The 11,395-nt window shown below is 42.1% G+C and overlaps 1 long non-coding RNA gene across 4 annotated transcripts; it reads right to left on the bottom strand.

The window, feature by feature from the left end:
- Window positions 1-386: 386 nt before the first annotated feature.
- Window positions 387-10,833, bottom strand: LOC147346324 (uncharacterized). Of its 4 annotated transcripts, none has more exons than XR_015154113.1 (4): window positions 10,693-10,833; window positions 8,973-9,069; window positions 2,648-2,742; window positions 387-798 (listed from the first exon to the last, which is right to left on the bottom strand). It is a non-coding gene; the product is annotated as an uncharacterized LOC147346324 (long non-coding RNA). The 4 variants fall into 4 exon arrangements; XR_015154112.1 differs by lacking the exons at window positions 387-798; window positions 2,648-2,742 and adding exons at window positions 4,931-6,453; window positions 7,482-7,545; XR_015154110.1 differs by lacking the exon at window positions 2,648-2,742 and having other exon boundaries at window positions 10,693-10,827.
- Between the last annotated feature and the right edge of the window lie 562 nt (window positions 10,834-11,395).

The following is an 11,395-nucleotide window of genomic DNA, read 5'->3' as shown; positions in this document are numbered from 1 at the left end:
AAACAAACCCTTCTCTCTTTTTAATCTTCCAGTGCTGTTTCCTACCCATCGTTATGCATATTCATTGCGAGTAAACATTTTTAGTGTCTACACTTAATCTCTTCCACTGGCAATTACTGTTCTATGCTGTTTTGTAATGCAGAAGGGCCAACGCTTTCCGTTCTAATAACAGCTGGGCCGCAGATGGGGCCTGCAGTCATTCTAGAAAATAAAAATTTACAAGATGCCAGTGGAATTTATTTCAGTTTTATGGAGTCACAGGAGGAACCTTTCTGTTATCCGCCTTCAGTGAAATCTGTAGGCACAAGGCAAGCTTTTGACATTTAATCAAAGGGGGGTTCAGGTAGGGTCTGGAACAACGGAGGGAAGAAAGCAGGTGGATCGTATTAGGCAGTGCCATGGTTAATTTATTTAGAAGTGATTGGCTTAGATGTGTGCAGCCAATATTTGACATCATGTATATATCTTGTTTAGCATCATGCCTCTAAATTGTTACCACCGGAGAGACAGTGAACTGTCACTGTGTACCGAACCAGGTGCTTGGTCGGGTTGCTACTTAAGAGGTGCTGATGGAGACAGAGCTGTGCCTACCAAAGACGGAGCATCCTGTGTGGTTTCTAAAAGTCGATTCATTTTTACTTCACGGCACCAGTCTCTGAACTCCTGTAAGTGCTTCTTCGGCAGAACCCCAGGGTGTACAATCGGGCTTTTGAATACGGGTGGCAACTTTTAATGGAACTCTGTGGTTTAACTGGGAGTTTTCTGCTCTGTGACTTGAGGATGTGAAAGTGGCTTTATCTGAAAGACATAAAGGTCCGATGTACAGGGTTAGGCTGATGAGAGGCAGGATTCGAACCGTGCCTGGGATGTACCAACCAGGCAGCCCAAGTGGTTTAGAGCTAACTGCGACCCGCGAGATGGAAAATAAATTGTCACACACACACACACACACACTCCAAACCTGCAACCCAAGTCAAGCACAGGGCTTCTTTGGGAAATATTCATTATGGTTCTTGAGCCCATTCCGCTGGATCCTCCATTCTGTATCCTTTCCTGACCCTCAATCCTGTCCCCAAAAATGGGAAAAGGGAAGCCATCGAAGTGACCCAAGGATATCCCACCATTAATTAAATAAATGAGCTTGGGCTTCCAGACTAGGTGAAACCTATGCCAAACGTGCTATGCTTTTACATTTGGGGTCCTCTCTTGCCACACACCTTCAGCTTGTTGCCTAGCAACCAGGAGAGACCCACTGAGCATGCTCACTGGGAAACCTAATTGCTATCACAATTTACTTTTGTTGTTTTTTTTTTTAAGCCCATTAACCAAAACAGGATGTTTTCCTTTTTGAAGGACAAGTAGAGTCTGCATGAATTTGAATGGCAAGAGAGTATATTTCGATACCAAAACAATTCATTAAATGCCGATGCCAGACATGTATGTGAGTACACATAACAAACATAAAATTTGGAGCAGATTGGCATTAAATAAAGTATAAATTCCTATTTATTCAGATTTTTATAGACTCATGTTTTTTATTCTCTTTATCTTTTTTGGTTGTGGCTTTTTTTCCCCTAAGAAACTCCTTGAGTAAGGAGGTGTATATTTAAATTGTATGCCATATGATCAAGTATATTAGGAAACTTCATTAAAAATTTAGACTGATTTATAGACAGGATGCTTCTATTCCATGCTTTTCTTTCCTTCCTTCCTTCCTTTTCTTCTTCTTCTTTTTTTAAAATCTCCTAACGGTTCCAAGTCTGAAGCTAAGATTTAACTCTGTTAATCTTTCCACAAAGGGCAAAAACTTATCTTGTGTACCTCAGAGAAAAAGGCAGTCTTTCCTAACTTCAAGACAAAAACACACTTTATGTTAGGTTAACGTAATCCATCCATTTATGGAACCCTTCCATAGTTGCCTGAGTTTTCCTAATGTCTAGATTTGTAGATAAAATATACTTAGAAGTTTAAGTAGCTGCTGAACCAGTTTTATTACTAAATGGAATATCTTTTTAAATAAAAATTTATATATTATACATTTTCAAAATTCTCCCTAAATCTTTTCTATTAAATTTTCTAACTCATTTTGAAAAATCAACTCATTGGTTTTCACTTGACACCATTTGTATAAATAACCATATATTCCCGTGAATCCAGTGATTCTAACAAGGGGACACATCTTTTAACTAATTCCATGACCCAATCTCAGGCCCAGTTCCACATGTGGAAAAAATGTGACCAATTTATTTGTACCAAATTGCTTTCATGCTGGGGGACACTCACAGGATAAAGCATCCCGCCCCTGGCTCCCCTTTAGGAACTAACAGATAGCAGCAAGCAAAGGAGATGAAATAAACTCATGAGATGGGACTCGTATGCTTCTAACTAAGCCTTGGCTCTAACACAGCTGGCATCTCCTCCGCCAGCCCCCCTGGTCCCCACCCCTACCCCAGGCTTTTATACCCCAGGGATCATGGCATTCTGGGTAGAAAATGTTATGTGGATGGCGCTTCTGTGGTCAATGTCGAAAGAGTACAGAACTGTCATTTCACTGGTACTGTTTGTCCAGGGGGGTGTGTGTGTGTGGGTGTGTGTGTGCATCTTCCCAAACAGTAGTCCTTGTTTCTGCATGAGCCAGCGGTCTTACCATCCCCTCAGAGACAGCCAGCAGAGGGAGCACAGTGGAGCAGATGAGCAGTATTCCCTGGCGCCCTCACGTCAGAAGGGAGTCTGGAGGACATACTGTATAAGCAATGAATAGAACCACAAGATTTCATCTCATTACGATTAACCCTATTATGCATGGAAGCAGGTCAAGCAATGGGGGTAATGAAAAGCTAAACAAGGCTAATTGGTGGAGTCAGGAGGCTTGGGGCCAGGGGCTGCACAAACGATGATATCACTGGTGAAACAGCGCTTGTTTCTTTTCTTACCAAGAAACAATAACACAAAGAATAAAATGCACTCACAAGCATACATACACATGTGTGCACGGTATGTGTGTGTGTGTTTAATTACACGGCTGGAAATACTTAGGTTCCACTTATATAGTTTTACGTATGTTCCTTAATATGTGAATATATAGATGCTCCTAAGGGAACTCTTTCTTCAATTTCATTCATGATAACAGCTTTCTTCACTCTCCTCTCTCTCCTAATCATCCATTTCATTGGTCTCTCTCTCTCTCTTTCACACACACACACACACACACACACACACACACACACGAACTCTGCAACACCTTTAGTCCTTGAAGCTTTGAAGTTACTAACATGTTCTGAAAGGAAAGTAATTTTTTTCTGTTTTACCACCCAGCCTCACAGGTGACTGGCCTAAAGGGAGTTTGTTCTCCATCCCCTGCTTAATGTGGCTGGCTTACCACAGCCCGAGCTTCTCAGAATTGAAATCACATATGGACATTTGGGAGGGATGAGAGCTTTTATGACCAGAAAGAATTGAAGCCATTGTTTCGTCTTCCTCCTCTCTCTCTCAAAGTGGGGTCAGAATTGATTGTTTCCTCTCACCTGTAGTCACTGTCTTATTTTAGTGCATTGATAATATCTAGACCCATGTTGTGTTCAAGTTTTCTCAACCTTAATCCCTAGAAATCCCGTAGAGTGTGTCAAATTAGAACTCCATTCCCACAAACACTTCTTCACGTTGCTGTGTAGTGAATTCAATACATTCCTTAGAATTTAAGGCTCTTAAGCATTTTTGCTCAAGTGGATCGATTTCCTCCTTGCCCCCTGCTTTTGGCTTTCCTCTGCTTCTTCCTTCCCACCGTACTCTCCTGATATATTTCAAATCCTTATACTCTACATCCCCCCAAATTCTATTGGTTTCAATTTATGAACGATCTCTGTAACATGGCTCCCCTGGAGAAGGAAATGGCAACCCACTCCAGTATTCTTGCCTGGGAAATCCCATGAACAGAGGAGCCTGGCGGGCTACAGTCCATGGAGTCACAAAGAGTTGGACACGACTCAGCGACTAAAACAACAATGACAACAATAACATGGCCATCCCCTCTTTTATACAAAACCTGATGTTTTGGCTTTGGATGCTGTAAAACTTGGACACCAAGAAGTATGCAGAAATCCAAAGTCTAACCAAAAAAAAAGTTACTAGATGCGGATATATAGTATGCTCTTCTGTTGGTTATGAAAGAAAATTATTTCCTTTTCTTTGCAGATTCTACCCAAATAGCACAGACAGCAAACAATGTGAAATGATCAAATTTATCAAATATACATAGGTACGTTTCTGACTGCATGCAGGCAAATTAAGTCAGAATTTCTTAATTAATGCTTTGTTTTTTGAAATCTCCAAAAACAGCAAGCAGCTTTTCTTACCAAAGTGCATTTGAGCCAGTCCTGAGACGGTCTAGAACCCTTATTCACAGAAACCCCAAAATCTCTAAATAATTGGCAAACATTTCCTTTTACTAAAAAGGGAAATACGTATGCATGCCTACTGGTTTATGACAACTGACACTCCTTGAGGATATGGGAAGCATGTAATAAATATGGTTGTATAATCATCAAAGCCACAGTTCTAAGAATCTCCTACCGACATGATGGATAACATGGATTTTCAAAGATTTGGGTAAAAAACTGCATGTATTTTCTTTCTGTAGGAACAAACATCTACATGCAAATTTCACTAAAATAGAAAGAAGAGAGCTTCAACTTGGAGAGATGGAGTCAGATGGCTTCTTTTTTTATTATTATTATGGTTTTGAACGCTATAGAATTGTTTACCGGATCAATTTGGGGGTTTTTTTAGTAGGAAAAAAACCCACAAAATATTTTAAATAATGCATACCTAACGTTTATTTTCTTATTAGTAATTGTTATGAAACCAGAATGCTTTGCCAGCCTATCTGACTGCACCTGTTACTAGACATTTCCAAGAGACTTACACACCAATTTTGCCTGAGTGCACTGGGTATATTTCCCGTTTTTTTTTTTTTTTTTTTTTTGATGTTCCAGTCAGGGCACAGGCAGTTTGCATTCAAACAAGAGGGCACATTTTATTCAAAGAGGGAAAGTGATGTCCTTGGAACTTCAACCTCCACAAAACATTTTTCAAAAGGACATGCTGATTGGAATGGGAAAAGAGCCAAAGAGAGGCGGCCAGAGAGAGAAGGGGGGGTGGGAGAGAAAAGAAAGGAAAATGGATTAGATCAGCAAACCAAAACGATAGGCTCCCAAGAGACTTCTAAAAAATCTGTATGAAGTCATTACAGGCACACAGCATAATCTTGCGGAATAGATGCACGCTCCGGAGTGCAAAAGAAAGTTTGCCCTCCAAGCTGAGTTTCTGCAGAATGAATTCTAAATATTCCCTGCAGTCTTCAGAGTTGCTCGGTCCCAAATCGCTCAAATGATGATGAGTTGAAGTTCCTCTGACTAATTTTGGCAGAAGTAACATTTCTAGCGGGTTGATTTGGGCAACAAAATGCACCAGTGTCTTCGGACATCTGTACTATAGAGACACCCTTCTGCTACAAACCCGACTCCCAGCACTCCCCTTGCAAAAATAGCACATTTCCGTTCATGCAGAACGGTGATTAGACTTTCCCAACACAACTCATACTTTTTAAAAGGCGCGTCAGAATTTTAAAGTGCATTAAAGAAAGGGCATTGGCACATTAATGCAGCTCTGCTTGAAGAAAAGATGCCGTATAATTTCCGCTGAACCGGCACACAAACCTTCCATAAAGAAAAGTTCTCCGAGAAAGAAAAAAATAAATACACACAGGCACACATTCTCGATGTGAAGAGTGTCCTTGGGAATTAAATAACTTACATGTATATAGAACTCAGCCCTTTTAAGGTGCTTTGTTTAACATACTTAAGGCGGAGCCAGGGTCCCCAGGGGGCTGCTGTTTTGCTAACTTATTTAAAATATTCTATTTTCTCCGCAGCTGTTGCCTGCATGGTAGGACAACAGGGGATATGCTACTCTGTGATTTTTTTTTTTTTTTGGAAAATAGATGTCTCTTTCCCCTACATCTAAATATGCATTTGTAAGAAACAAATGGTTTTCTGTACAAAGGGCTTTCGAAATGACCATGATGCTGTCGACATGCGGGAGAGTGGCAGGAGCAGGGTGACAGGTGGATTTGTTCCCTCTTTGCTTTGGCTCTTGCCCGCTCATCTCTGGCAGAGGTACTGGTGGAGTTTATGCCACAGAAGATAAGGGTTTTGTGCGTACAGAGCACTGGCGTGATGTGGGAGACACAGTACACAGCTCTATGCCATGAGCCACATGTCTGCTAAAAGTGACACTGAAAATACAAAACGGGGTGGCATGCAAACCCAGCCCCAAATCAGGCAGCTTTTCAAGGCTGGAAGAGACTTAATTGAATGGCTGCAAAACCATCCTGAGCAGCTGGAGAGACTTCGGCGGTTTTCACTCCGTGGTGGAGCGTATTTCCAAGTTTAAATTCTTCAGAAAAAAAAATAAAAAAGAAACTTAGAAGATAGGGAAAACAAATTCCTTTGGAAGTTCGGGGAGAATTGTGACAACCAAACACCTTAAGAGATTTTAGAGCCTGTTTGGATTGGAAAGAAGTATCTGCTTTGGTCCTACATCTTTTTCCTATTTCCTAAGCTGATGTCAGTCACACTTACTGTCAGTTTGGAACATGGAGAAGACAAAACAAAAGAACTTCGCTGTGAGCAGTGTTAATAACGACACTGGCCTTCTGGATGGTGGATCTGCTCCCAGCAGAAAGATCTGGTAGCTAAGCCTGCCCAGATGATTAAGCTGGAAGAGTTACTGAAGTTCATAGTTTAAGTAATGGCTTTCACCTGTAGGCTTTGAGCCACAATCAATAATTTTGCCAAGAGAAACTCACAAAGTGCTCAGCGGGACAGAAGTAAGCCTCCTTTCTAAATCACAGGTGGTACCATCATGCCTGGCCATTTATGCCAGATAATTTCACTGGCTTCTTGCTCTTGAGATCTGCCACCACTTCACTCTTCTCTTGTTTATCCCATTTCACTCGTCTACTATAACTGATCCAGATTTTCCACTAAACTTGCAAACTGCCCCAAACTAGACCAACCAAGATAGGGTGAGAACAGATGAGGTCACTAGAAATATTTACCGGGCCACTAATAGTTTCCAGTCCCAGTTTTTTTTTTTTTTTTAATTAAGTAAAAAAATTTTTTCTAGTCAAAATTCAGGCATCAAAGACCAAAACTATTTAACCTCTCAGAGAACAGGTATCTCCCCTCACCACTGAGGCATTGAACAAAAGCAACGTGGAAAAGCTTTTCTTGTCATAAAACATGGCAATTTATAAGTAAACAGAGGCTATGTAGTCCTCATGTGCTGAGGTGATGTGCAGAATTTGGTATTGAATTCACAACATCACAAAAGAAAGGACTGTATCTATTTTTCAGCATGTTCCAATGAAAAGGAGATGTATTTTAAAAAAATAAAATAAAACAGACTACTCAAATACTTACCACCAGAAAGAGATTCTTGGGAGCAAGTCCTTAGAGAGAGGTCAGAGACCAAGGCTCAGTTTTCCTTCCATGAGAAAATGAACTGCATTTATCTCAAGGGACAGATAACAGATTATAAAATCCTGGTAGAACAACTATAGCACAGCCTCAGCCTCCCACATGTGTATATGTTACTGTGTAGGGGGAAATGAGATGTATAAATCCCATTAATAATAGCAGTTGCATGCTTAATGTCACATGCACCGCACTGAAAAATTGCTTCTTACTATCTAAAATAAGATTCAGGAAGAGCCTGGGAAATCAGGAGCTCTTCCAACATACCTTTGAGGTCCCCATGTGAAATGGGAGCTGGTGACTCAAGTCATTTAGCAGACAAATACTGAGAGCATCATTAATGATATCCTCAGGGCAGAATTGATGGGAACAACCCAAAGATCAAGACCCTTCCCCAAACAAAGGGAGAAAAGTGTTATCCAAAAAGGATACAAATGAACTTATTTACCAAACATAGACTCACAGAAACAAATTTACTGCTACCAAAGGAGAAAGGAGAGGGTTAAATTAAGGAGTTTGGGATTAAGAGATACACATTATTATATATAAAATAAACAAGGAATTACTGTATAGCACAGTATACTATATTCAATATCCTGTGATCACCTATAATAGAAAAGATTCTGAAAAAGAATATAGGCATATATATTCTGAAACCCTTTTCGCATCTGAAACTATCACAACATTGAAAATCAACTATACTTCAAGTAAAAAAAAAAAAAAACCTTGCATTTTTTTATACGCAAGCAAAGGGAACCCTGTGGTTTTACAGAACTTTCTGATTGTGAAATACACAAGGCAGGAGGCTATCAATATGTTGGTTTCCAAAATGAGCTCTTTCCTTGTGGCTTTCACAAGTACATATGATTTCCACAAGGAACATATGATTAGTTAAGGACTGGTTAAGGTGATCTTGGCTGGATTCATCAGTTCAGTTCAGTTCAGTTGCTCAGTTGTGTCCTACTCTTTGCAACCCCATGAATCGCAGCACACCAGGCCTCCCTGTCCATCACCAACTCTTGGAGTTCACCCAAACTCATGTGCATCGAGTCGGTGATGCCATCCAGCCATCTCATCCTCTGTCATCCCCTTCTCCTCCTGCCCCCAATCCCTCCCAGCATCAGGGTCTTTAGATTCATAGAATTTTAGATCTGAAAGGTATTGTTGAGATAATTGTCCTACTTTTAGACTTTCTAAATCTAAATCTTGTGTTAACTAGCCCTAATACAACTTTTAGTAGTCATTTAAATTTAATAATTAATTTACCGGTATATTTAGAGAGAATGGCAACCCACTCCAGTATTCTTGCCTGGAGAATTCCATGGACAGAGAAGCCTGGTGAGCTACAGTCCATGGGGGTAGCAAAGAGTCAGACACAACTGAGAGTCTAACACATTTAGATAAAATATGAACTATTTTAATTTTATAAAAGCAAACCTGTTTCTCCTTTAGAGTGACCAACTCATCTAGGAACTTTTGACTGGCAATGTCTTGGTCTTGGGATTCCCAGGTGGCTCAGTGGTAAAGAATCTGCCTGCAACGCAAGAGACACAAGAAACATGGGTTCGACCACTGGGTCGGGAAGATCCCCTTGAGTACAAAATGACAAGGCACTCCAGTATTCTTGTCTGGAAAATTTCACGGACAGAGAGGTCTGGCAGGCTACAGTCCATGGAGTCACAAAGAGTTGGACACAACTGAGCACAGCAGAGCAGCAGCAGACGTCTTGGTCTTAGTCATGAAATCCTGGCTTTCAGGAAACCCCTCCATCCAGGCAAACCGGGATGGTTGATCACCCTCTATCGCCCCCCAAATCTTCCATTTCTCTCAGTGGCACTAGATTATCTCAGGACTCCAAATCTCAACACTGGCCTCCTGTCCAAACTCATCCAAACACTCAGGAGTTTCTCTCTCTTGTGTCTGAAGATGCTCTTTCCTCTACCTGCTTCTTCTCACTGCCCAGGGACAGCTCAAACCCCCTTGATCTCACCATCCTGAACCGCCAGGAGCCCCTCCCTTTTCCCATCGGTCCCATTTCTCATTCAGCCACTGTTTCACCAGCAAACCTCTGGAAATGAAGTCACTGAATGGAAAGTCTGTCACTCTGTGACTCAATTTAGTGACTCAGCCTGGCATTCAGCACCTCACCATACCTCTCTATTTTTCTAGCTTTTTATAATATAGAAAAAAATAGAAAGCTGCAAGGAGAAGATAGAAAAACTGGGTCCCAGTTCACCACTCTCCATCACTGGCCAATAAAAGCAAGCCACTTAACCCCTCTTGGCTTCAGTCAGCGCAGCTGTGCATTACTGTCATCTTCTTAAAGGAGAAGGCTGGGCTAGGTGATCTGCTCAAGTTCTGATTTGAAAAGCTGTGATTCTATGGCCCGCTCTATCCTGCTTTGTAGACTTGGTGGATAGTTCTAGGAACAAGCCCTGAGTTTGCTCAGCACTTTTTGTATGCAGTTCTGTCTGTCCTTAGACCTCCCCTCATCTGTCCAGGGACCCCTCCTGGTGATGGCCCATCCATTGCACCCCCTTCCCCAGCCTCAGTTAAATCTGTTCACCTTCTCAGAATTTCCATGGCTCAATGTTGTTTTATCATCTTTTGCGACACTGATTAGATGATTCTAATCTGTATGGTTGCTATTGCTCGTGCACATGCCTTATTTTCTATGTTCCTATAAGCTTCCAGAGACAAAGGTTGCATCTCTCTTTTAAGAAGTCACCATGATGGGACTTTCCCAGTGGTCGAGTGGCTAAGGTTCCATGCTCCCAATGCAGGGGGCTTGGGTTCCATCCCTGGTCAGGGAACTAGATCCCACATGCCACAACTAAGAGTTCCCATGGTGCAACCAAAGATTCCACGTGCCACGGCTAAGACCCAGAACAGCTAAGTAAACAAACAAATAATATTTTAAAAAGAAAAAGAAGACACCATGGCTTGGTGGTTAAGAGTCACTGTGGGTTGAATTGTGTCTCCCGAAAGAGACTGTATTGAAGTCCTAACCCCCAGTACCTGCAATATGACCTTATTTGTCCATAGGGTCACTGCAGATGTAATCAGTCACAACAAGGAGGAGGGTGGTGCCATGTGTTCTGTTGATCAGTCGTGTCTGACTCTTGCAACCCTACAGACTGTGGCCCACCAGGCTCACCTGTCCATGGGATTCTCCAGGCAAGAAGACTAGAGTGGGTAGCCATCCCCTTCTCCAGGGGATTGTCCTGACCCCGGGACTGAACCCACGTCTCTCGCGTCTCCTGCATCGGCAGGCAGGCTCTTTACGCACGGAGCCACCTGGGAAGCACAAGGTTAGGGTGGTGCCGTAATCCAATATGGGCTTCCCAGCTGGTGCTAATGGTAAGGAACTCAGCTGCCAATGTGGGGGAGGCAAGAGACGCAAGTTCAATTCCTGGGTTAGGAAAATCCCCTTGAGTAGGAAATGGTATCCCACTCTAATATTTTTGCCAGGAAAATCCCAAGGACAGAGGAACCTGGTAGGCTATAGTCCATGGGTTCACAAAGAGACACGACTGAGGAACTCTGCGCACACGCACACATGATCCAATATAGCTAGTCTTCCTACAAGATAGCCTGGTGAGACAGAAACACACAGGGAGGAGGTTTTGTGACGAAGAAGGCAGAGACTGGAGTGTGAAGCAGCTGGGAGTGAAGGAATGCCAAGGATTGCCAGAATTCACCAGGAGCTGGAGAGAGGTAAGGAGGGACCCTGCTATCGGCTTCAGAGGGAACATGTCTCTGCTGACACCTGACTTCTGGCCTCCACAGCAGGGAGACAATCAACTTCATTTTGTTTTAAGCCACACTATTTGGGGTTCTTTGTTATGGCAGCCTTGGAA

This window comes from Bos grunniens, chromosome 24, assembly GCF_055505025.1.
Source record: "Bos grunniens cultivar Pamir isolate PY7600 chromosome 24, Bosgru_T2T1.0, whole genome shotgun sequence".
Taxonomy (NCBI): domain Eukaryota; kingdom Metazoa; phylum Chordata; class Mammalia; order Artiodactyla; family Bovidae; genus Bos; species Bos grunniens.
Note: the sequence above shows the minus strand (reverse complement) of the source record. Positions and strands in the feature narration are given on the sequence as shown.